At 43.0% G+C, this 22985-nt stretch overlaps 1 non-coding gene across 1 annotated transcript; it reads left to right on the top strand.

The window, feature by feature from the left end:
* The first annotated feature begins 21283 nt into the window (after positions 1–21283).
* Positions 21284–21356, top strand: TRNAF-GAA. The gene has a single exon. It is a non-coding gene; the product is annotated as a tRNA-Phe (tRNA).
* Positions 21357–22985: the final 1629 nt, after the last annotated feature.

Here is a 22985-nt window from a genome sequence, read left to right as displayed (position 1 = left end):
TAAGAGTTCTCAAAATTCATTTTTTAAGAAAATGTACTAGTAAAATCACTAAACGAATGCTCGGTTTTAAACCTTATTACTGTGACTTCACATAGAATATTAACAAGTAGGTAGTATTAATGAATAAACATATGTAAACCTGGTTTGATTGTGTGTAATGATATACATGATTTTTTGCTCATTAGCTTGGTTTGGTGCTTGTTAAAGGCCCCTGACAGCCACAGAGATGCTCACAGCATTATTCTGACCTCCAGAAATGTAAGTGGAGATGCCCTACATGTGCTTTTTCATCTTTCCATGTATCCATGGTTAAAAGGAGAAGGAAACAAATATAAAAGCACAAGTGACAACTCAGCACATGAACTGCAGCCCACCGATGGGGCTGAGGTCGGGGGCATTTCCATTCTACCAGCGTAAATGTCATCCTCTTTACTCTTGTCAGGACGCAAGAAACAGGAAGTGAGGTAATGATTGGCATGCCCTGGAGTCTTATTTAATGAGACAAGCAAACCATCCACAGATTTGGGTCCTATATTACTTTTGCACAACAGTCATGCACACAGGCACCCAGTGTTGAGATAGGCAGGGAAGTTCATTTCGCTTTCATGGTGCAAGCAGGGCCCCAGCAGGTGGTAGCCAGGCTGTGCACATTCCCAGGGCTGCCTTCACCGTTTGAACACATGTGGACCCGTGTTTGTTGGAACAATTTCCCAGAAGCATAATTGCGAGTAGTGAGGAACAATGCAGGGCCATGCAAGGCAGGGCCACATGGGAAAGCGCCAGGGTCGGTCAGGAGGCATTGGGAGTGAGGGGAAATGTGGGCAGGAGCCTTTGCTGTGGTTTCTGTGGAAAGGAACAGGTATGGCAGGGTAAGCAGGTTTAGGATTGGCTAGTTGGAATGATTCCAGCAGGCTCTGCATCCAGGAGTTGTCTCCAGTTGCCTGGTGCTTGGTTCTGTAGTGATTGGACAGGGGAATAGTGGCCCCCTGTGAGAGCCCCATGGGAGCCAGATAAAGGAAGGGCTTGGGGTATGGGCTCTGGATTGGTTGGTTTGCACATGAAAGGCACACTGAGCACTTACTTGTTTTGTGCCTGGCCCTGGGCCACGTGCTGCGCATGTGTGAACTCTGTCAATCCCACACAACTTTCTGAGTTGGGGCTGTTTCAGTTAGGTTAGGTGACTTGCCCAAGGGCATTCTGCCAGTAAACTTCTAAATTAGAGTCACCAGCCTAGACAGTCTGGCTCCCAAAAACCACAAAGAGGCCCAGTACTTTTAAATGGAGGTGATGGAGCCATTCAAAGAATAGCAGTGATAGAGATAATGAATTTGGTGAGAAGATGGGTGAAGAGTGGACTCTATGTTCTTCTGAGTGGAATATGTTTTGGATGAGTGAAAAATGCCTACACCCAAAATATTGTAGACCTAAAATATATATATATACTACTATACATACTTTGAATGATACTGTATTCTGGTGTTTGTTCAAATGGGCTCAAGTTAACTCTTACATGAAAAATGCATTTCTTAAGGAAAAATGGTATTAAGGCTGGGCTTCAACAAGGGTCTCCAGATGATGAGCAGGCTATGAACAGAATGAACCACCCCAGGGAGAGACGTGGTCAATGGTAAGAGATATAAGTATGGAGCTACCACCCAGAGGGAACAAGTTGGAGCCCCTAGAGAGTCAGGGAGGATATAACTTCTGAGGGGTCAGGGTGGGGACTACATGGAGGCAGAATTATGGTGGGAGGTGGATGGAGTTGTCATTGTTATTGGCAAGAGTGAGAGAGGATGAGACGAGCCCTAAAGATCCCTGTCATTTGTGGTAGATCCCTATCACAAAGAACACAACTTTAGAGTATCTTTATCTGGGAATATTCAAAAACCATTTCTAATTGGAGCCCCCCATCCAATACAACCCCAGACGATGTGAGGGAGCCACTCAAAATTCTGTCATGTTCTGGAAGCCTGGCCTATGTGTTGAGGTAATCCTGGAAGGTCTATAGCAAAACCAAGAACCCTGGGTCTTCCCTCAGAGTAGCATCCAGTAAATATTCATCCAATTAATTCAGTTTCACTGAAAAAATCGACCTGCACAGGGAAAAGGAGTCACACATCTTCCATACACACCCTCACCAGTGTAATGAGTATTCCTGAAGTCCCAGAGAGCTGGATTCATCTCTACCAGATGAGTAGGGTGCTATCGCCACCTTGTGATCAGAGATGCAAGTGTTTTTATTATGAGTGTTGAATGTGGAATAAGGTCCTTCATTTAAATATGGATTAGCTTCCCTCATATGCTTCTGAGCTATTCTGTCATATCCTTGTTTTGTTCCTTCAGATATACTTAGAAGAATTTATACTAAAATTGAAAAAAATCCTCATTGACCCAAAGTGGGTAAGAGATACCCTCAAACCATTAGAAGCAAGGAAGGAACCTGTGTCTCTAGTTCACATCTGTTCTCATATGGGCTGAATCTAGCAGCTTTGGGGCCAAATACTGAAAATAGCAGGTGAAATCCTAGGGACTCTAAACTGCATCCTGGTATTTAGCATGGAGAGTTACTCCTCATATCCCTTCAAAGTAAATATTAAAAATTTCTCCACATTGAATTGCCAGACGATTAGACCTCCCTCCTAGTTTGACTTAGCACATTTTTTTGGATGAAATGATTATTATAAAATCAAGTTACACATTTTGTAAACCCTTTCCATAAAGAACATTTCCAACCATTGGGAAATAAAATAAGCAAAATATTACTGACAGCAAGAACTTCACATTGGAGGGAGAAACTAAGATGGCGGCATAGGTAAACACCGGGAAATTGTCGCCTCACACAACAATTGAAAATTACCGCAAAGGACTGAGCAAACATCATCCAGAACAACAGAAAGGCTGGCTGAGTGTAAATTCTACAACTAGAAGGAAAGAAAAGCACGCTGAGAGCCAGAGGCGCTGCGGAGGTGAAGTGCGGAGGTGAAGTGCAGAGGTAGGGCGGCTCGCGCGCGAGGAAAGGGGGTGGCACCTGAGGACTCGGCTGTCTTTTTGAATCACAAGCTCCCGACTGCTCTGAACTCCGGTTCCGGGAAGTCTCTGGGGACCCAGGACTCATACGGGGAGAAGCTGGTCTGTCCGGCAGCGGGCGAACTTGAAGGCGGCTTTCCCTCAGAGGTGCTTGCAGCAATTAGTGGGTCACTGAGACCCGCGACTCCGGGCGGAGAATCAGCCATAGCTCCTTGATCCGCCCTTGGATTCCCTGAGACCCCGCCCCACCCAGGCTGCGGCAGAGGCTTTTGCATGTGAATGTACCTAACTGCAGCCGAGCCAGGCAGACCCGGAACTTCCAAGAGAAGGCCCAAGGCCCCGCAGCGGCTTGCATTGCTTCACAGCTGAGCCTCTTCGTGGCTCCTGCTGTGTGGCCTCAGGCAGAGGCTGAATTAGCACCTCCTTAGATCCAGGAGCCACTGTACCCAGTGGTCAGAGGGGGACCATCCAGATTGCAACTCCTCAGATCCATAAGGGACACACTCAGGGAGCAGACTCAGTGAGCACCAAAGCCCCACTGAAGCAAGTCTTGCCCCAGAAGGGTGTCTTCAGCACAGAAGTTCTCCCACTTTAGACACAGCTGATTCTCACAGCCAATTGGCCTGGAGGTCAATTCCTCCCAGTGATTCTACAACAACCAAGGCACCAAGAGTGCACCAAGAGTGTCCACCTCAGGTAACTGGGGAGGCTGAGCTACTGGGCCCTACAGGACACCTGGCGCGCAGGGCCACTCTATCAACACAGGGAAGCTGCCAAAATGCGGAGACAAAGAAACAGGTCACAAATGGCAGAAATGGAGGAAAGCAAACGATTGGATATAGAGTTCAAGGCCACGTTTATAAGGTTTTTCAAGAATTTTATGGAAACCGCCGATAAATTTAATGAATCCCTCAATAAGTATAGTGAGACCATGGAGGACATGAAAAAGGACCAACTAGAAATTAAGCATACACTGACTGAAATAAAGAATAATTTACAGAGATCCAGCAGCAGACAAGAGGATCCCAAGAATCAAGTCAAAGATTTGAAATACAAAGAAACAAAAAATACCCAACCGAAAAAGAAAAAAGAAAAGAGATTCCAAAAATATGAAGATAGTGTAAGGAACCTCTGGGACAACTTCAAGTGTACCAACATCAGAATTATAGGGGTACCAGAAGGAGAGAGAGGGCAAGATATTGAAAACCTATTTGAAGAAATAATGACAGAAAACTTCCCCTACCTGGTGAAAGAAATGGACTTACAAGTCCAGGAAGCGCAGAGAACCCCAAACAAAAGGAATCCAAAGAGGACCACACCAAGACACATCATAATTAAAATGCCAAGAGCAAAAGATAAAGAGAGAATCTTAAAAGCAGCAAGAGAAAGACAGTCAGTTACCTACAAGGGAGTACCCATATGACTGTCAGCTGATTTCTCAACAGAAACCATGCAGGCCAGAAGAGAGTGGCAAGAAATATTCAAAGTGATGAATAGCAAGAACCTGCAACCAAGATTACTTTATCCAGCAAAGCTATCATTCAGAATAGAAGGTCAGATAAAGAGCTTCATGGATAAGAAAAAGCTAAAGGAGTTCATCACCACCAAACCAGCATTATATGAAATGCTGAAAGGTATTCTTTAAGAAGAGGAATAAGAAAAAGGAACTCTTACCATTTGCCACAGCATGGATGGAACTGGAGAGCGGATAAATACCACATGATCTCACTCATTTGTGGAATATAATGAACAACATAAGCTGATGAACAAGGACTGATCCAGAGACGGAGAGGCATTGATTGGACTGTCGGGACTTGGAGGGAAGGTAGGGGAGGGTGGGGGTAAGGGGGAAAGATCAACCAAAGGACTTATATGCAAGCATATAGGCCTAATCAATGGACATGGACAACGGGGGGGTGAGGGCATGAGCGGGGGGGGGGGGGGGGTAGAGGGTAACATGGGGACAAGGACACATATGTAATATCTTAATCAATAAAAAATATATTAAAAAAAAAGAACTTCACATTGATTCACCTTTTTTGATTTATTTTGTTAATCCTCACTCAAGAATATTTTTTCCATTAATTTTTAGAGAGAGTGGATGGGATGGGGGAGAGACACAGAGAGAGAAACATTAATTGGCTGTCTTCCCCTCCCCCACCAACCCCCCACCCCCCGCCTCCCCGCCTCCCACACACGCCAGGGATCAAGCAACGGAGGGAAAGTATGTGCCCCTGACTGGAATCAAACCCGGGACTGTCCAGTCCTCAGGCCGGTGCTCTATCCACTGAGCCAAATTGGCTAGGGCTAAACTAAACCTTTTTTTAAAAAAGCTTCAGAAGCTATCCCCCCTCCCTGACTCCCGATGAAATTGGATCATGGATTTAATGCCATTCGCCTCCTATTTACTTTTCTTTCTCATCAGTTACTTCTGTAATTTGCCTCTTGAAGGCTGTCTGTTGGCAGCTGTGATAGTATTTTAACAAGAGGTAGTTTCTTCCTGGTCTTTTTTTTTTCCTTCCTAATTTGGACCCTTTCATCCCTCTCTTACTCCTTCATCTCCAGCACCCACAACCTTTAACGCTGTTATCTAACACCCAACGGGGATAGTCTTTGCTCAGCACAGATGTATGTGCATGGAAGGGGACAAATAACAAGTGTTTGTTTTTATCAGTTAAAACTAAGAACCTAGGCCTTATTCAGATATTCTCAGTAAAACGTTAGATAAGTAAAGAAGAGAATCAGGATCCTAACACATATAAGCCACCTGGTATTTAGCATGAAGAGTTGCCTGGTCAAGTGAGGGTGTCTGAAGTGTTAGCTTGAAACATCTTAAACAGCTATGTCATCTTAACCTTCTGGGGGAAAAATAGGGCACTCAACCAGGAAAGTATATCTTGAGAGCAAGGTTAAAACTGCTACTTCCTGCTTTAATAGGTGCATCAGAACCTGTGTGGAAATAGGACCATAGGAGCCCGCTAGCTGCTCCGGGATGACACTTGGATAACAGGTTCATTAGGGTTTCCTGAGGACAAGACATCCATGTTCCTGCTTATCCTGAGAGTTCCTCTGTCAGAGTGAGACTGATTTCTTGGATATGATGATTGATTTCTGGGCCAGTGCCAAGAGAGCATGTCTAAGGCCCTCCCTAAAATCATACACTCTTATTTTTTTCTTTAATTACACCATTCCTTTTAGTTTCCAGTCCTGTAAAAAATGCTAGCCATTGAGTGCGCAAGGGAATAGACTACTTGAGCCATGAACAGCCTCCTACCACCTTGACCTTTGACCCTTCTCAAGCGGCTCAATCCTCCCACAGCCCTGGACTGAGTTCTTGGCTGATCAGGAGGTGCTGAGTGGGCAAGTCTCTCCAGGACTGTCCAGGGCGGCTCTGAATGTCCCAAGACTGAGGCATCACTGCTGGTTAGTACACAACATCTGCTTCATATCACAGTCATTGCTTTACAGCTTTTTATGTGGTTCTTCTTCTCCCAACTCAATTGGAGGTTCTTTCAGCGGTGGAGAACTTGCTGACTGTCTCTAGCTTTCAGGGAAGCTCTGGAAATTTGTGGAAACTCAGTGTGGAATTATGATTGACAATCAGATAGATAACGAAGAATGAGGGGAAGGAGGAAAATGAGGAATAGGAGGAGAGGTCAGCAAGGGATATCAGTAAAGCCAAGGGAACCCAAAGGGTGCCACAGAGACCCATGGTTCAAACGCCCTGGGTTCAGGCGGATGTTCACACCTATTGCAATCTTAGGCTAAAGAGGCCTTCATTTGCACCTTGTCGTTTTATGTTGGGGCCTTGGAGTACCTACCAGGAGGAAATAAGAAAAGTGAGGCAGGATCGTTCATAGGCTAGGGGAAAAAAGCCAAGGAAACTGTTGAGTAGAGGGTGATAGAGAAGCTTCTCTCCATTTCCTGCTCTCACCCTCCACCCACCCTCATGCCTGGGAACCACAGACTCAGGGGATCTGCCCAGGCAGAACCAAGTGAGAGGCCGTCATCAGGCATACTTGGATCTTGCTCGTGGGAAGGTTCCAGATTTTTCCCTCTTCCGTATTTAGAGACTCTTTTTCCTAGAATGTCCCCAAAGTCACCAAGTGGTGTCCAGAGATGTCTGAAATGGTTGACACCAAGAACAAAATGCCGGTGCCTGGGGGCCTGCATGCAGGATGGTCAGTGGTGGTTGCTGTAGAGCAGGGGTCCTCAAACTTTTTAAATAGGGGGCCAGTTCACTGTCCCTCAGACCGTTGGAGGGCCGGACTATAGTTTAAAAATAACTATGAACAAATTCCTATGCACACTGCACATACCTTATTTTGAAGTAAAAAAACAAAATGGGAACAAATACAATATTTGTATTTGCATGTGGCCCGCGGGCCATAGTTTGAGGACCCCTGCTGTAGAAAGTGGTGGGACCGGCACTGACAATCAGGGCTGAGCTCCTAGAGGCTGCTGCCCCTGCCCTTGCTGCCCTTGCCCAGAGACATATGGTCTGCTCCACATTCCACTGAGAAGAACAAACATGCCCAATGGTTCCAAGAAAAGCTTGGCTATTTTAGCAGTGGTAATGGGTGAACTTGGCAGCAGGTAAAACGCTATGAACAGGGCCAGTGGTGACAGGCGGTGACAGGGGAGGGATGGCATAAGCCTGAGGCCTGGTGGAGGGTCCCTGAGATCCATCCATGGAGAAAGAAACCAGAGTTTTCCGCATGCCTCCTCCGGCCAGGTCCTCAGCTAGGCATTTTACGTCCTGGCACATTGACTTACTTTTACTTTTAATGATAAAATATTCCAAATATGCAAAAGAGCACGGAAAACATCGTGGATACTCATGTGGATACTCATGGAATGCTCCTAGCTGGAACAGATGTCAGCATTTTGTCAAATTTCTTCCCATCTCATCCCATGTCTTTTTCAGCATCTGGGCCCTGGGCCTTCAGTCCTTGAAGGAGTTGCTGTGGCCGGGCAGGGGGGGGGGGGGGGGTGGGGGGGGAGGGGGAGGGGGGGGCGGGGGGGGGGGGAGTTGGGGTGGTAGGAGGGAAACACGTGGGAGAAGCCCAACTATAAGCAAACAAGCCAAAACCAATATTTGACTGCCAAAAAGGCCAGCTGTAATGTGTTTCTTGTTTTTAATGCATATTTGTATATCTTGTTAATGTCTTAATTTTCAGAAATATTTTAATGACTTTTTATTATAGGAAATTTTACTCACAAGTTCCTCTCCTTACACAACTGTTTCTATTCCCCTGTGCTCTCACACATTTTCTCCCTTTTATGTAGTTTCATCATGGTTTCTATGTGATTTCGAGTTCTATTTTCCCTCTGTCATGGCCACAGAATGTTATTGCATAAGCTACCCTTTTATTTCACAGTCAGCATCCACGGTAAAGTGTAGTGCTGGCCGGCCATGCCGCTGAGTTTATATGCCCAAATTTCCTTTGGGGGAAATATTAAGTTATTTCTATTGGTTTTCAGTTTGTTCCTTTTTCAATTCTAAGTTGTGATCATGAAGATCTTTTAGATGCAGGGAACTGAGCTGACCATGCCCCAATTTCATGGCGTAGAAACACCATCATTTTATACTGTAGCCCCTCTTTTATTCTCTTTTTATTTTCCTCTCCTTTCACTCCTGGTCCCCAATCTCATTCCCCTCCCTATGTCTGGTGTATTTGCTATGTATCTTTCCAAATGAATTCTTTATAAATGTGTCCAATGAGAAACATATTATTGTTTTCTGTTTTCTAAAACGTACTACAAGGGTATTGTGCTCTAAATCAATTCTGTTTCTTTGTTTCCTTTTCCAAGCCATGTTGCCGAATGTGGTTAGTTCCTTCTTTCCCGTCTCCTTCCTTCTGGAGAGCGTTGGATTGTATGTGTGGTGCACGCCCATTTTGATGAACGTCTTCTGGTCTCCCATTCCCGGAAACCCCAAAGCTGTACTCAACCCACATGGCCCCCTGGGCACCTGTGAGGGCACTTTCCTGGGATATATACTCAGGAGCACAGAAGCTGTGTCTGAGGGTATCAGTGTGCTCAATCTCACAAAATCCTGCCAGATTGCTCTCCAGATGAGCACCATGCTCTGGTCCCACTACAGTGCAAAAGGGCTCTGTTTTTCCGCATCCCCACCAACAAATGATTTTATAAAAATTCTGATTTTTGGATAATCTCATGGGTGAAAATGGTATCTCAGGGTGGTTTCAATTTGCATTTTCTGATTCTAGTGAGGATTCTGGTTCCTTTGGTCATTTGCATGTTAATATACTTTGTCCATTTTCTTGTTGGGCACCCTGTCTTTCCTCCCATCTCATTTATAGGAGTTTCACTGATACACTAAAAGTGCTCTAACTTGCCTGGTTCTTTTCTAGTCATGCAAAAATGGACTACCAACAATTTATCTATGTCTAAATAAACTGACATATAAGGATAAATACTTGTTGTCCTAACATCGTCTGTCAATTCAAAGCTCAAAGGAAGAAAAGAATCAGAGAGGGAAGGTGCTTTGAGCTCTGAACTCCTGAATCAGGATGGCAGAACAACCAATTGGCAGAGGGTGCGGCCAGCCAAGGCATGTGCCAGTGGGCAGAGGGAGGGGATGGTGATGGGGGGAGGGCGGTGGTGACCAGCAGCGGCAGAGGGGGCGATCTGGGGGTTGGGGCCGGCTGCTCACAGGCTGGCACTGTCCCCTGATTGGCACACTGGTCATCTCCTGCAGAGGGAGGCCAGACTGTGGCTTAGGCCCCTCCCGAGGAACTCCTGAGGGCTCCTGGACTGTGAGAGGGCGCAGGCCGGCTGAGAGACAAATTTTTGTGCATTGGGCCTCTAGTCTATGTATAAACCTAGCAAATTTCAACAGTCACTTTTAAAGGTGCTTTTATAATCTAATAAAATTCCCTTTAACATTCATACTGCATTTGTAAATTAATACAATCAGCTTTCTTTGAAGCCCTTCCAATGTCTAATTAACACACAAACCTCCCCTAGTACTTAGGCATTCTGATAAATCAAATACATTAAAACAGTTCATATGGAGAACCATAAATTCTCTTAAATAATCTCATACCCTTTACAACCTTAGTCAACTCTTCTTTTTTTTTAAATTGTTGAGAGTATTACAGATTTCCCCCAATTTCCTCCTCCTCTTAGTCAACTTCTCTTATTCCTTCCATCTTAAAAACTCAAGCCTAGTCTGATGGGTACTAGATTTATTGGGATGATCAATTTGTAAGTTTTATAAACGTCTAATGTTTACACCTAAAACAAATACTATTGTATGTCAACTGTAATTGAAAAATAAAAAATACACACGCACAAGTCTAAATTAATTACTCAAATGCCCTTTTACACTTCAATGATTAGATTAATCTGTTAAGTACTCAAATTCTCTTAAGCATTACCAGTGCTTAAAGTATCCATTGAACACTGCTTGTTTTTATTTCCATATTTAATGAGGTTGTATACAACCGTAAGTCTTGGTCAGGACAGAAGATCTGGAGTAACAGGCTGGGAGGGGATTCCTCTCACCATCCAAAGGCACAGGCAGAGCTCTCTTTAATGGGCATTAAGCCATTAGGGACCTTGAGTCCATGCCTGTCAAATGGGGTGGCCTTATAACCTTCTTCAAATTACTTATTATTTAATTCTGAAATCAGCTTTGAGACTATCAGCTCCTGCCCGGATGCTGTCAATATTTGGTTGGATTCAACTATTTACTGTATGATTCTACTCTAAATTCTTTTCATAGCCTTCTTATCTAGCAGAACCAAAACTCTTATAAGCTTGTAGACACCTCCCATTGCATTCTGCACATCCCTGAAGGACTGATCAGGCTCTGTGGTCACAAAGTCAAAGTCACACAATGACACTCCACAGAGGAAAAAGCTCTTTCCAAGTATCATTTTCAGTCCTAAGGTGAGAGAACTCACTTGGTCCTGCATTCATAATTTTTTTGTCTTTTTTTATTATTAAGGTATTACATATGTGTCCTGGTCCCCCCCCGCCCACTCATGCCCCCCCCGCCCCCCCCCCCCCCCCCCTGGTGTCTGTGTCCACTGGTTAGGCTTATATGCATGCATACAAGTCTTTTGGTTGATCTCTCCCCCTTACCCCCACCCTCCCCTACCTTCCCTCTGAGGTTTGACAGTCTGATTGATGCTTCTCTGTCTCTGGATCTGTTTTTGTTCATCAGTTTATGTTGTTCATTATATTCCACAAATGAGTGAGATCATGTGATATTTATCTTTCTCTGACTTATTTCGCTTAGCATAATGCTCTCCAGGTCCATCCTTTCTGTTGCAAATGGTAGGAGTTCCTTCCTTTTTACAGCAGCATAGTATTCCATTGTGTCTTTCCAGGGGCATTTTATGACTGATGAGTTCCGTATATCTGGTGGCCAGGGTTTCTGATGAGGGAGGTGAGAGTGCTGTGGCGAAACATGAGTGTCACAGAGCGCTGCCTGGATAAAGCACGCCCAGAACCTGGGAGCCCTCAGCTTCCTCATGGAGCACAGATTCTCTGGACAGAGCTGGCCACTGCGTGTGGTTGAGTTTTTGTATTCTCTTCCTCTAAATAAAATAGACTCTTCATGTTCTCAAACTATAGTTAAACTTGAAGTGATATGTACCCTGTCCATCTCAAAATGCTCTCCAGCTGCACTAAGAAGACTTGAAATGAACGCAATTTGAACTCTGAAAACAATCCACCACTCGGAGGCAGTAGTGACCATTTTATTAAAAACAGTTCGTTGTGAAGTGCAATGTCGAGTTCTGGCTTCAGAGGCAACATCGGGGCAGGACGAGGGGACCTGGCTCTTCAGTATATTGTTCTTTCCACCTGGCATTGTTGTGTATTGTGTAGTGGAAAAGTGTGATTTTCAAATTTTCTTATAACTAATATCACTAGATGAGGTCAAAGTGAATTATAAAGTGCTTCTAAAAGTTTTAAAAGGATCAAAAACTTGGTGCAAAGTCTTTTATTCTCATTTAACAAGACATATGCATTACTTTTTACAACCCTGAGAATGCTATTAATGTCAGTGAAATGATACCGTTATTATATGAGTCATAATTCTTGGTATGGTTTAACAGTGAAGAACTATTAATAACTTTAAGTTAATAGCATAGGTCTCTTCCTAGCTTCCAAAAATATGATTTTGGAATTATAAGTCACTAATTTTTTTATGATGTGGTGGCAAACCAATAATTTCACTAGCTGTATCTTTCTTCATTAGGAACTGTGATTTGTGTGTGGGCATTCTTGGAATTTTGATATTCCATAAAAAGTTCCAAGATGGGTTTTTTTTGTACTGTCTTGAAATACTTTTCAAAAATGGAAGTACTTGTATTGACTAGATTTATAGCTTGTATTTATGAGGTCAGAAACAATGATTGACTCAAGCTCTTGATTAACCTGAAACATATCAAAGGGATCCAATCAATTGTTTTGGGGTGGAGCTGCTCTTTTTTTGCTGGAACATAACATATCAGCCCTAAGTGTTTACAGCATTTCTTCCTTCCCTATTTGCTATAGAAAATCCTTGATATGCCAGGTTCCTTTCTCCCCTATCACCACTCTGCCCCCTGATCACCAGGGAGGAGAAGGCTATGCCAGTGGGGAAAAGAGATTAGATTGATGCCCATAAACAAAAAAAATTGGAGAAAGGGAAAATAAGGTCCTGGAATTGGGATTAGGAAGGGAGTCTGAGGATTTGGCTTGTGAGAGTTTCCCAAACAGAATTAGGAGGCAGAAATTGGCATTTTGGGAGAAAATATCCTATATAATAAAAGGGTAATATGCAAATCGACCCAATGGCAGAATGACTGGTTGCTATGTTGTGTACTGACCACCAGGGGGCAGACGCTGAACACAGGAGCTCCCCCTGGTGGTCATTATGCTCCCACAGGGGGAGCATGGATCGGCCACAAGCTGGCTGAAGTCTGGTGAGTGCAGCGGTGGTGGCGGGAGCCTCTCCCACCTCTGCAGCAGTGTTAGGGATGTCTGACTGCAGCTTAGGCCAGCTCCCCATGGGGAGCTGTCAGTCGGACATCCCCCAAGGGCTCCCTGACTGCTAAAGGGCACAGGCTGGCCTGAGGGGAACTCCCCCCCCCCCCCCCCCATGCACGAATGTTGTGCAACAGGCCTCTAGTAAAATAATAAAAGAAAGAAATGTTACTTACAATCTGACTTATTGATACTAATTGTTGCTAAAATCTTGTCTTACATTTGTTTGTTCTTTTTCTATAATTAAACTGTGTTTAAGTTTTATATTCTATTTTTTCTCTAACAACATTGTTGTGGCTGAGAAATGTAGTCTTAATTCCATGAGCCTAGCTGAATTTTTTTTTTTTTTTCTAAGAGAAGACGAGGAGAATGGATATTTGGGGCTATCTTAGCAGTCTCTGCCACAGACTTCTACTAATAAAATTACTGGGTCAAAGTTCCTTTATCTTCTGTAAACAGGAAAGTTTTCTACTTTATTCTTTCCAGTATACAGAAGAATGTCTGTCTCATCTAATTCTTGCCAACATTTACTATTCATTGAAACAAAATATTTGAGATTAATAAAGAAAATAAATCATCACAATATATTTCTATGAATATTAGTCAGATGAAATTCTTTTTAATATGTTCATTGGATATCTGTGTTTCTTATTTGTGAATTGTCATTTTATGTCTTTAGACCCCACCCCGCCTTTTTTATTTTGATGTCTGCATTCAGCCACTTGGGCATTATGCTGCTTGAAATTAGCATGTCTAACAAGTGGGGAGGGTATGTGAATCATTTTCTTTATTGTTGAGGATTAAAAACAATCTCACCTCAAACAACAGGCTTCTTTAGGCTTATAGAAAACCCCACTGGAAACAGCTCAATGGAAAATTGTTATTTGGCTCCCTTACGACTTAGGAAATCCAAACTCATATTGACTTTATGTGAATGCAGCAGGCAAACCACAAAGGCTAGAAAATACCCTCCAGGTGATTAACCATGGGTTTTATAAAGTCTTAGAAAACAGTGAGGCAATGCCAGCTTATCTTTTTCAAGTAGGAGCTACCCTTGGAGTCAGGCTGATCGTCAATTGCCCTGGTACAGTGCTCACAGCCCAGGAGGAAAGACCATCTTGTGATGAGAGAGGATCTGGAGCTCCTACCCAGTGCCCAGGATGGCAGGGACATGCCCAGAATGAACTTTGAGGCATGGTAGGCCCTCCTGCTTTCGGCTGCTTGCACTCATATATCACTATTAACCAGAATGGCCATCTTCATTAAAATATCCAAAGCGAAAAGGGGGTGAAAAATCTCAACATGCGTTCAATGTTTGCATTTTGGCCTCATAGTCAAGCATGTACTAAGGAGCATGTCATTCTGCTTTAACTGGTATCATAAGCAAAATATGTTTGTGCTTTCATTGCAGAGACCTGAGTACTTGGACCCTCCACTATCTCAGCAATAGGCAAGCCTTCACTGATCTTGCCAATTTCTAAACCATCACGGCAGAGAAAATGGGGCTCACCAAAGATATGTGGTAGTATTTGGCGGTTCTTATGCAGAATCCCTTGTAGTGCGGTTGAGAATAAAATACCCCGACCTATTTGTTGCAGTCATGGGCAGCAGTGTACCAGTCCAACAAAAGTTGATATTTTATGGCAACTATACATTTAATATAGAAAAATATTTCTCTAAGTGGATGAATCACCCACAGGATGATCCAGCTTGAGCCATGTCTACCCCTAACCCCACAGGTGATCCAGCACCATGAGAGATGCCCAGGTTACACACAGTTGGTAGTTATGTACCTCCCTGGGTTGGTTTTCAAATGGGTTGTCTCAATTGTGACTTGAATGGTAAAGTAAACCATAGCCTATAATTTCCAAAGAAATAAAAGAAAAGCTCATTTTTGATAGGGATATTTTTCTAATTATAGAGTTGACTTTCAATTCTTCTCTTTTCTAGAACATGCAATAATTAACTATTTTATGGTGAATTATATATAATTACTGTCTTGGGGTTTTTGGCTGTATGTGAATAAACACCCATCATTCACATTATACTGGGAAAGGCATAAAACTTCTAATCATATAGACACTGCTGACAAAAGTAATCTCCTATTGCACTTCAGGTGGAATTTTCTGTAACATTTAAACCTTTCAGTGGTGAACAGTATTAAACATCACATGATTTCCAGTTTTCTGTAGCTTTGCTATATCCTATTCTCTTCTACGTCTACAAAGACCGCATTGAACCTTTATTCTCTTGCCTCTTTAGACAAGCAGAGCTGGGTCCCAGTTGATTACTAGATGAAAATTTGCAGAACAGGGCTGTACTTTTTTTGCTCTAATGTTGATTTTTTGTTCCATCCTGACCCAAAAAAGTCACTTAATTCTTCAATTTCTAGATCTCTATATTAAACAAGAGGTTGCAGAGAATTTAAAAACATTACATTGTGTTTTTAAATTATAAAATCACTGTGTTTGAATTATAAAAATCATATCATATTAAATGACCTTGGGTAATTTTTTTATATACCTTAGATTACCTTGAAGTCATTTGAAATTCTCTGGCTGCACATAATAGCAAATATCCAGAAACGGTGAGATAGGTTTCCAGTGTCATGGTGATAATGCTGAAAAGCCCAGACAACAATGATATGCTAACAAAAGATTTGAAGTAAGGGAAGGTTGTACATGAGAATGCAGAGGAAATTCTTGGTCCTAAAAATCAGACATGAACTTGAATTTTCCACCGTTACCAACATTTTCTTAAGATCTATTACTTTGAGGTAACTTACTGAGGTCGAGCACTACCAAATAATTTTGACAGTTTATCACAGTCATGTAGGGTCTCAGCCTTAACAGGTATTTTTCAGTTGGCTGGGTGTGAACATCAGAAAGAGATGATGGATTCCACAGCAGGAAGCTCAAGAGGGCAGGTGAGAGTAGATGCAATCAGGGGTGCCTGAAAGGCCCCCAGAGAAGAAGCAAGCACCAAGAGAGGAAGGAACGACTCTGGACACCAGCCCACACAATGTTTCTCTTAGCTAGCAGATGTAAGGACTTTGGGCTATTGAAACCATGATGTGGTTCTAGGAATCACTCAAGTGTATTTTCTACACTTGAGACTGCTTTGCTCTTGCACTTAAAAGATTTGTGTATGGTCGATTGCTTTGAATGTGGCTTTAAATAAGAGGAAGAGAGGTTCTTAGATAATTGGATCATTCTATTGAAGAGAAGAATGTGGAGAAAGAAAATAAGAGAATGAGAGGATAGAAAGTATCTTTATTTCCTTTAAGAGTGATCACATATCTTGTAAGGGGGCCTCTTAAAGGCTACATGTAGGTGTATACTTTAATAGATTGCAGAAGTAAGAAAAAAGAGGAGGCTTAAGAAGCAGTTTCTTATTTCAAATGCTGAAGAAAGGTCAAGGGGTGCTTCTGGAACTGTCTGAGGCTCTACGTTGGAAAATGAGAATTTTGTTAGCTATGAAGGGATCTGAGACGTTGAAAGCTCATTTTCAGATTTTGTCAATCATCGCTCACAATTTTGTCCTTCCCGTGATTTCCCAAGGATTAAATTTGATAATAAAATTTACCAGTCGGGTGGGGGAAGGGGGGGAGAGGGGTCATTTCCTTAAATATCACCTTCTATCTGGCAAAGGTCACCTGACAGTTACAAAGGGTCAGATCGGAGGTGCTCTATCTTTGCAGAAAAGTGGGCGGCATTCTTTTTTGGGAGGCTCATGAAGTAAGCTGGGTGCTGTGATCACGTGAATTGTGCAAGTGGGAGGTAACTTCAAAACACAAAACTCAGTAAAGAAAGTCTACAGCAGGAGAAACCAAACCAAAACAAAATGAAACAGTGGGATAGAAGATCACTTCACAGTTCTGCCGTGTCACTGGCACCTAACCCGGCAGAATCAGCCTTTTCTTTTAATCAGAGGAAGTTGCTCCTTATTGTGTTTCTATAGTTTTATAATCCTTTTAAAACAATGTCATGATCGATTAAACCTCTCTAGGTGGAAGCAGTTTTTAACCTATGCTGGTATTTAAACCATAGTTTCTGGCTATTTTGGGGGGGAATTCCTTAACACTTGACTTGATGTATTGGAAACCAGGGTTATGGCAGCTCTTGCAGCGGTTCTCAACCTGTGGGTCGCGACCCCTTTGGTGGTCAAACAGCCCTTTCACAGGGGTCGCCTAAGACCATCCTGCATATCAGATATTTACATTATGATTCATAACAGTAGCAACATTACAGTTATGAAGTAGCAATGAAAATAATTTTATGGTTGGGTAACAATATGAGGAACTATATTTGAAGGGCCAGAAGGTTGAGAACCACTGCCCTAGGGAATCCTAGAAGTTGGACCTGGCAGGGGTTAATTTATAGATAACATTTTGTCCAATTCAGAGCAATGGGAACTGAATGAAGCTCAGAGATGTTTGCAGTAAGGTTTAAAATGGATCACAGGGGTTAAGAATGTAATCCAAAGCCAATGGACAGTTTGCTTCACTGCGTGAAGGACATGATATTAAAGTCATAACTATGTCATGTTCACCATGACCAAACCTATTAGGGCAAAGCCACAGGGAGGTTAGAAACCAATAATAGTAAATAACAGCCTTGAAAAAGCATGTTTTCTCCTTTCTAGGAGTAAATTATATTCTGGAGAAATCTGAAACCTCCCAGCATGAAGTGTATCTGAACTTTGAATCAGATTCCAGCTCAGGTTGGGGAATGGTCATGTGGTTCAAACTTTGCAGCTGAGGCCCTGAAGCCCAGACAGTTCTGGTCTGTCCTGTAGTTCTGGTCTTGGAGTCGGGGTCACAGCCTGACCACCTGGGCCAGGAGGACCTGCTGAACCTGCAGGGTTATGGAGCCAGGGTCTCAGGGCCTGGGCAGGGAAGCAAATGGGGCCATGGCAGCTGTGTCCCTAGTGTGAGCCGTCACTCTGAGCAAGGCTCAAGACTGCAGCCGGCGGTGTCTTTCCTGCAAGTCTCATCTCTCACAGGGACTGCTGCCTGGATGAGCCTGGAGCAAACTGGCCTCGTCTCCCAGGACATCCCTGCAGTCAGTGGACTGTTGCACTTGAGGAGCCTGAACAGGAATTTGAGGCAGATGGAGGCGAGCTTTGTGAAGAGTGTTTATTAATAACTGAACATGAGAATTTCTAATACTTGATGTGCTGTGAATTAATTCCATAGACAAAATGGTCATAACTGAGAAGTTAAAGCCCCAGATCCTTTCATCCTACAGCCGACGCTGCACTTGGCTTTGGGGATAAAGGAAATGGAGAACCACATAGGAGGAGTGAACCTCTGGGTACATTTGAAAGGAAAGATAATTTGAAGAGAAACCTAACACAGTGGTTATTATTCAGTGTAAACCCACTGTGGCTTATCCTGAGGAAATAGGCCTGTAAGAGCAAAGCTATTCAAGAAAATGTGACAGATTTCAGGGGATTTGTCTTAAAAACCCTCAACCTTCAATTCTGACTTATTTTGGTAAAAGCTGTTTTTTCTTAGTATTCAGAGGCTTGCTAAAAATATTTCTGTCTTTTAAGTTTTCATTTAAAGGGTTGGGCCTCTTGAATTCTAGAGTCCGGTATTCACAACTTGAAGGTCTCCTGACTCAGAATGCTTTGGTTTCATGTTTCAAAGAAATGTTTGGAAATGACTCTGTGCCTACTCAGCAATGTTTTATTCTTAAAAAGATATATTTTCCTACCAAACTGCTATAGAAAGAAGTCAAAACTGCAGTGATTATCCAATTATCAGACCCCCAATTTCTGGATGATTTCAGACAAATGACTCTGGCCCTTTGGAAAATGTTGTCCCCAAACTACTTGCAATATTAATTAGGAGGTTTACATTTGGGGAAGAAGTGTGCTTCTTTTCTTCTATAAAAATTTACTGGGCAAAACAAAGAGATTAATAAAGATTCAATCCTTGATATTTAAAAAGTAATTTAAAAAATTAGAATTCTATCTTGGTTCATCATCTCTATATTACACCCAATAACATTACCCCTGGATCTCTACCTAGTGCTTTTGGCATCTATGACCTTGTTTAATCTCCTTATTTACTCTGAATTTCTTACATACTTACCCTGTCAATTGGGTAGTGTATTGGTTTTCTAGCGTCGCCATAACAAAATAGCACAGAGTGGGAGCCTTAACCAGCAGAAATGTATTTTCTCACAGTTCTGGAGGCTGGAAGTCCTCCATCAAGGTGTGGGCAGGGCTGGCTTCCTCTTAGGGCCGTCCTGGGAGGACCTGAGTCAGGCCTCTCCTTGGCTTGCAGACGGCCACCATCTTGCTGCCTTTTCCTTGAATGGACGTCCCTCGGTGCAGGAGCATCTGGTGTCTCTTCCTCTCATAAGAACACCAGTTAGATTGGATTAAGGCCCCACCTTAGCAGCTTTTATTTATTTATTTATTTATTTATTTATTTATTTATTTTTCCTGCAAAAAGCTTTATTGTTTCATTTGGTCCAATGCATGGGAGAGGGTTTCAGGGTGGTTAAAAGAATGGCTAGTAGTTTCAGGGAGAGACTCAGGTATAAGCCAGAGACACCAGGGGAATGCAGAGGGGCCCCTCAAAGGCCACTGGGCTCCACAGGCTCCTAGTCATGCTTGAGGGTGAGCCTTTCCAAGAGATACTCATGCAGCCCAGCCCAGCCTGGCGTCGGCTGCCTGCGGAGGCGAGTCAGGTGTCGCCCATCTTTTTGGTGAGTTTCACCCGGAAGTGGTTTTCCCGGAAGTCACGGAGCAGAGGGTCTGCGCAGGCAGAGCCCAGGGACTGCAGCTCCAAAAGGGCCTGGGTCAGGCTCCTCTCCAAGACCAGGCGGCTTCCCTGGCGTCCTGAGTTTTGCCCCCTCACCTTGGGAGGCTTCAGCACGTCCTGGAAGAGAATGTGGCCACCGCGCTGTCAACTCGCGGAGAAGCGGCCGCGCCCTCGAGAGCCACGTTGTCGCGGTGGAAACAGAAGCCCGGAGAGAGGTGGGTGTGCGAGGCCCGCAGAGGCGGGCTGGCCAGGCGGTTGACGGCTGCCTCCACCTGAGGGGGGGGGGGGGGGGAATAATTCTGACGAATTTGGGAGCGCGTGGCTGTTTGGCAATAAGGAGTTAAGGTAGAAAAAAACGGTGTGTTGGCTGGGCCCGAGGTGGTTCTGAAGTGGTGACTGGATAGGACGCAGGAGAGTGGCGGAGGCTGGAAGAAGGGGGCCCCTGGGTCTGTTCCATCCAAACACTGTTGAAGCCAAGAGATAGATCTGGGACCGCCGAGGGCACTGCCAGCAGCCTCATTTTAACTTAATAATCTCTTCAAGTAACATTCTGAGGAACTTCCACATCTGAATTGGGGGCGGGGGGGGAGGGGGCAGGGCAGGCAGGGGGCATGATTCAACCCATAACAGGTGTTGTCACCATTTTACAGGTGAAGAAACTGAGGCCCAGGGAAATGAGTGGCTCAGTTCTTCCACTGCACAGGTTCTACCTAAAAAAAGGGAGACATGTGTCTGACAATGAAAAATGGTGTTAGTCAGTCTTTATTTTAAATAATATAAAATCTAATTTAAGCCAATACTGGAATTTAGCTACAGCCTGACCTTCCATATTTATGGAGTTTATAGGATTTTAAACTTATAGGGTAAAAGAATCTGCAACCTTAATTCTCTTGGCCAGGCAGTCTAACATCCTGGGAGGGAATGTGTGAGATTAGGGGATTGACATGTTTGGAGCCCTATTGTGCTATCACAAAACTTTCCAGTTTACTTTATCTTTCTTGTTCAAGTTTCCTTGTTCATATTTTCTGTGTCTGTCATTTCCCCTTAGTGAGCTCCTTGGAGCTTTAGTCTTCAGCTTGTTTCTAATCCTGGCTACGTTTGTGGATCCATAGAACATTGCTTTCATGAAAAATTGATATTTCATTAAATATTTAGGTGGACCATGCTGTCATTTTTCTAGAAATTAGTCATATATCAGAATCAAAATGCCAACAAAGGTCATCTTTTTTTTCCTTTCGATGTGAAAAATGTCCATGATTTATTTTTAAATGGGAAAAACAGATTGCAGGGCAGTTAAAACATAACCGAGAACAGTAAAATTATGTATTGCTTCTAGCTTATAAACAAAGACTTCTATAATATTTGTTAAGTACCTATCTCCAGCCAAACCTGAATAGTGAACTTTTTTTGTTGTTGTTATTGTAAAACATCTGTTATTCCATTACAGTTATGTAGGAGCTACCTAAGTAAGCTGAAATAGCTCAGTTGGGAGAGCGTTAGACTGAAGATCTAAAGGTCCCTGGTTCAATCCCAGGTTTCAGCATCTTTTAGATGTTTATTCTAAATGTAGTTTCTGGTCAGTCTTACCCACAATATTTAAGGAGCATAGAGGAGGTCCCCCAGCCCCCATTATCCACATGGAAGACCTTCCAAGATCCAAAATGGATGCTTGAAACATTGATAGTACCTGACCCCATAGGTGTTTTTTTCCCTGTGCATACATACCTAGGATAAAGTTTAATTTATAAATGAAGCATAGTAAGAGATCAACAACAATAACTAATAATAAAATAGAATGGGGTAATTACAACAATATACTGTAATGAAAGTTGTGTAAATGTAGTTTCTCTCTTTCACAGACACAAAATATCTCATTGCATTGTACCCACCTTCTCACTTAAAGGGAGCCCTTTACAGCTTCTCTTTGGCACATCCAAATTGCCAGCATCACTACTCTTGAGCTTTGGGGCCATTATTAGGTAAAATAAGGGTTACTGACCACAAGCACTGGGATACCTGGGCAGTTAATCTGATAATCTACAGGTACTAAGTAATAGGTGGGGAGTACACACATTGTGGATACAATGGACAAAGTGATGATTCAGGCCCCAGGTGGGATGGGTCAAGATTTCATCACATTTCTCAAAAATATTGTGTGTTTTAAAACTTATGAAATGTTGATTTCTGGAATTTTCCATTTAACATATTCAGACTGGGATTGTCCATGGTAACTGAAACCTCAGAAAGTGAAACCATAGGTAGGGGTGAGGAGTGGCTACTGTATTTGGTTCTCATGCTTTGGGTGGATTGATGGCTTTTCAGGGAAGGGTGGTGTCAGGTGTCCCGGTGGGAGTTTTTATATAAACCCACCAGCACATTAGTACTTCCTGCTTGTAATAGCTAACTGGAGTACTTGATATATATACCGAGCGAGTTTCTCCTAAGCTCAATGTATTAACTTACTTAAAATGGCCACTACAATTTTCAGTAATTGTTAAATAATAGTTTCTGTGCCTGAGACCTGGCATGTGGTATGTTCACAGTCAATGACTCTTACTTTGACTACCATGATTATTTTCATTGGCTAGGAACTTTTCAAGGTAGAGCTATGAGATATGAGTTGTTCTAAGGATGAGTCACCCCTCCATCTAATGAGGCACTAGTAAAGGCCATCTTTTTCCTGTGTTTTTCTAAGTGTTTTAAAATTCTGTATCAACAATTCCATGTTTCTGTATGGTAAATGTGAAAGGATATTTTCTCACCCAGCTTTAACTTTCCACAAAGGGATTTAGCTTCTATTTCAAAGGTTCTTACCTCCGATCCATAGGCAACAGGAGGTCTGTGAGGTCTCTGAAGCTGAGTGCAAATTTGAATGTTCGCGTGTAGTTGTCAAGCGTTTCATTGGATTCAAGGTTTGTGACCTAGAACAAGTTTAGAAAAGTTAAATGCAGAGATCTCTTCACCACAAATACTTGCTGGTAATTCGTGACCTGACCTTTGAATTTTTCAAGGTGTGAGTGATAGAACTTTTCTTGATGATTGTCTTGTGCCTCTTGCCCAATGCTTATCTACTGTGAAGCAGGTTTCAGGAGGGAGCCTAGGTTGTCAACAAATTTTCTTCCCTCTGGGTTGTGGCTTTTAGGGACAAATTTCACATAGTGAAGCAGATTTG

The sequence above is a fragment of the Myotis myotis genome, unplaced genomic scaffold (genome assembly GCF_014108235.1).
Source record: "Myotis myotis isolate mMyoMyo1 unplaced genomic scaffold, mMyoMyo1.p scaffold_m19_p_8, whole genome shotgun sequence".
Lineage (NCBI taxonomy): Eukaryota > Metazoa > Chordata > Mammalia > Chiroptera > Vespertilionidae > Myotis > Myotis myotis.
This window is presented reverse-complemented; position numbering and strand designations above follow the sequence as displayed.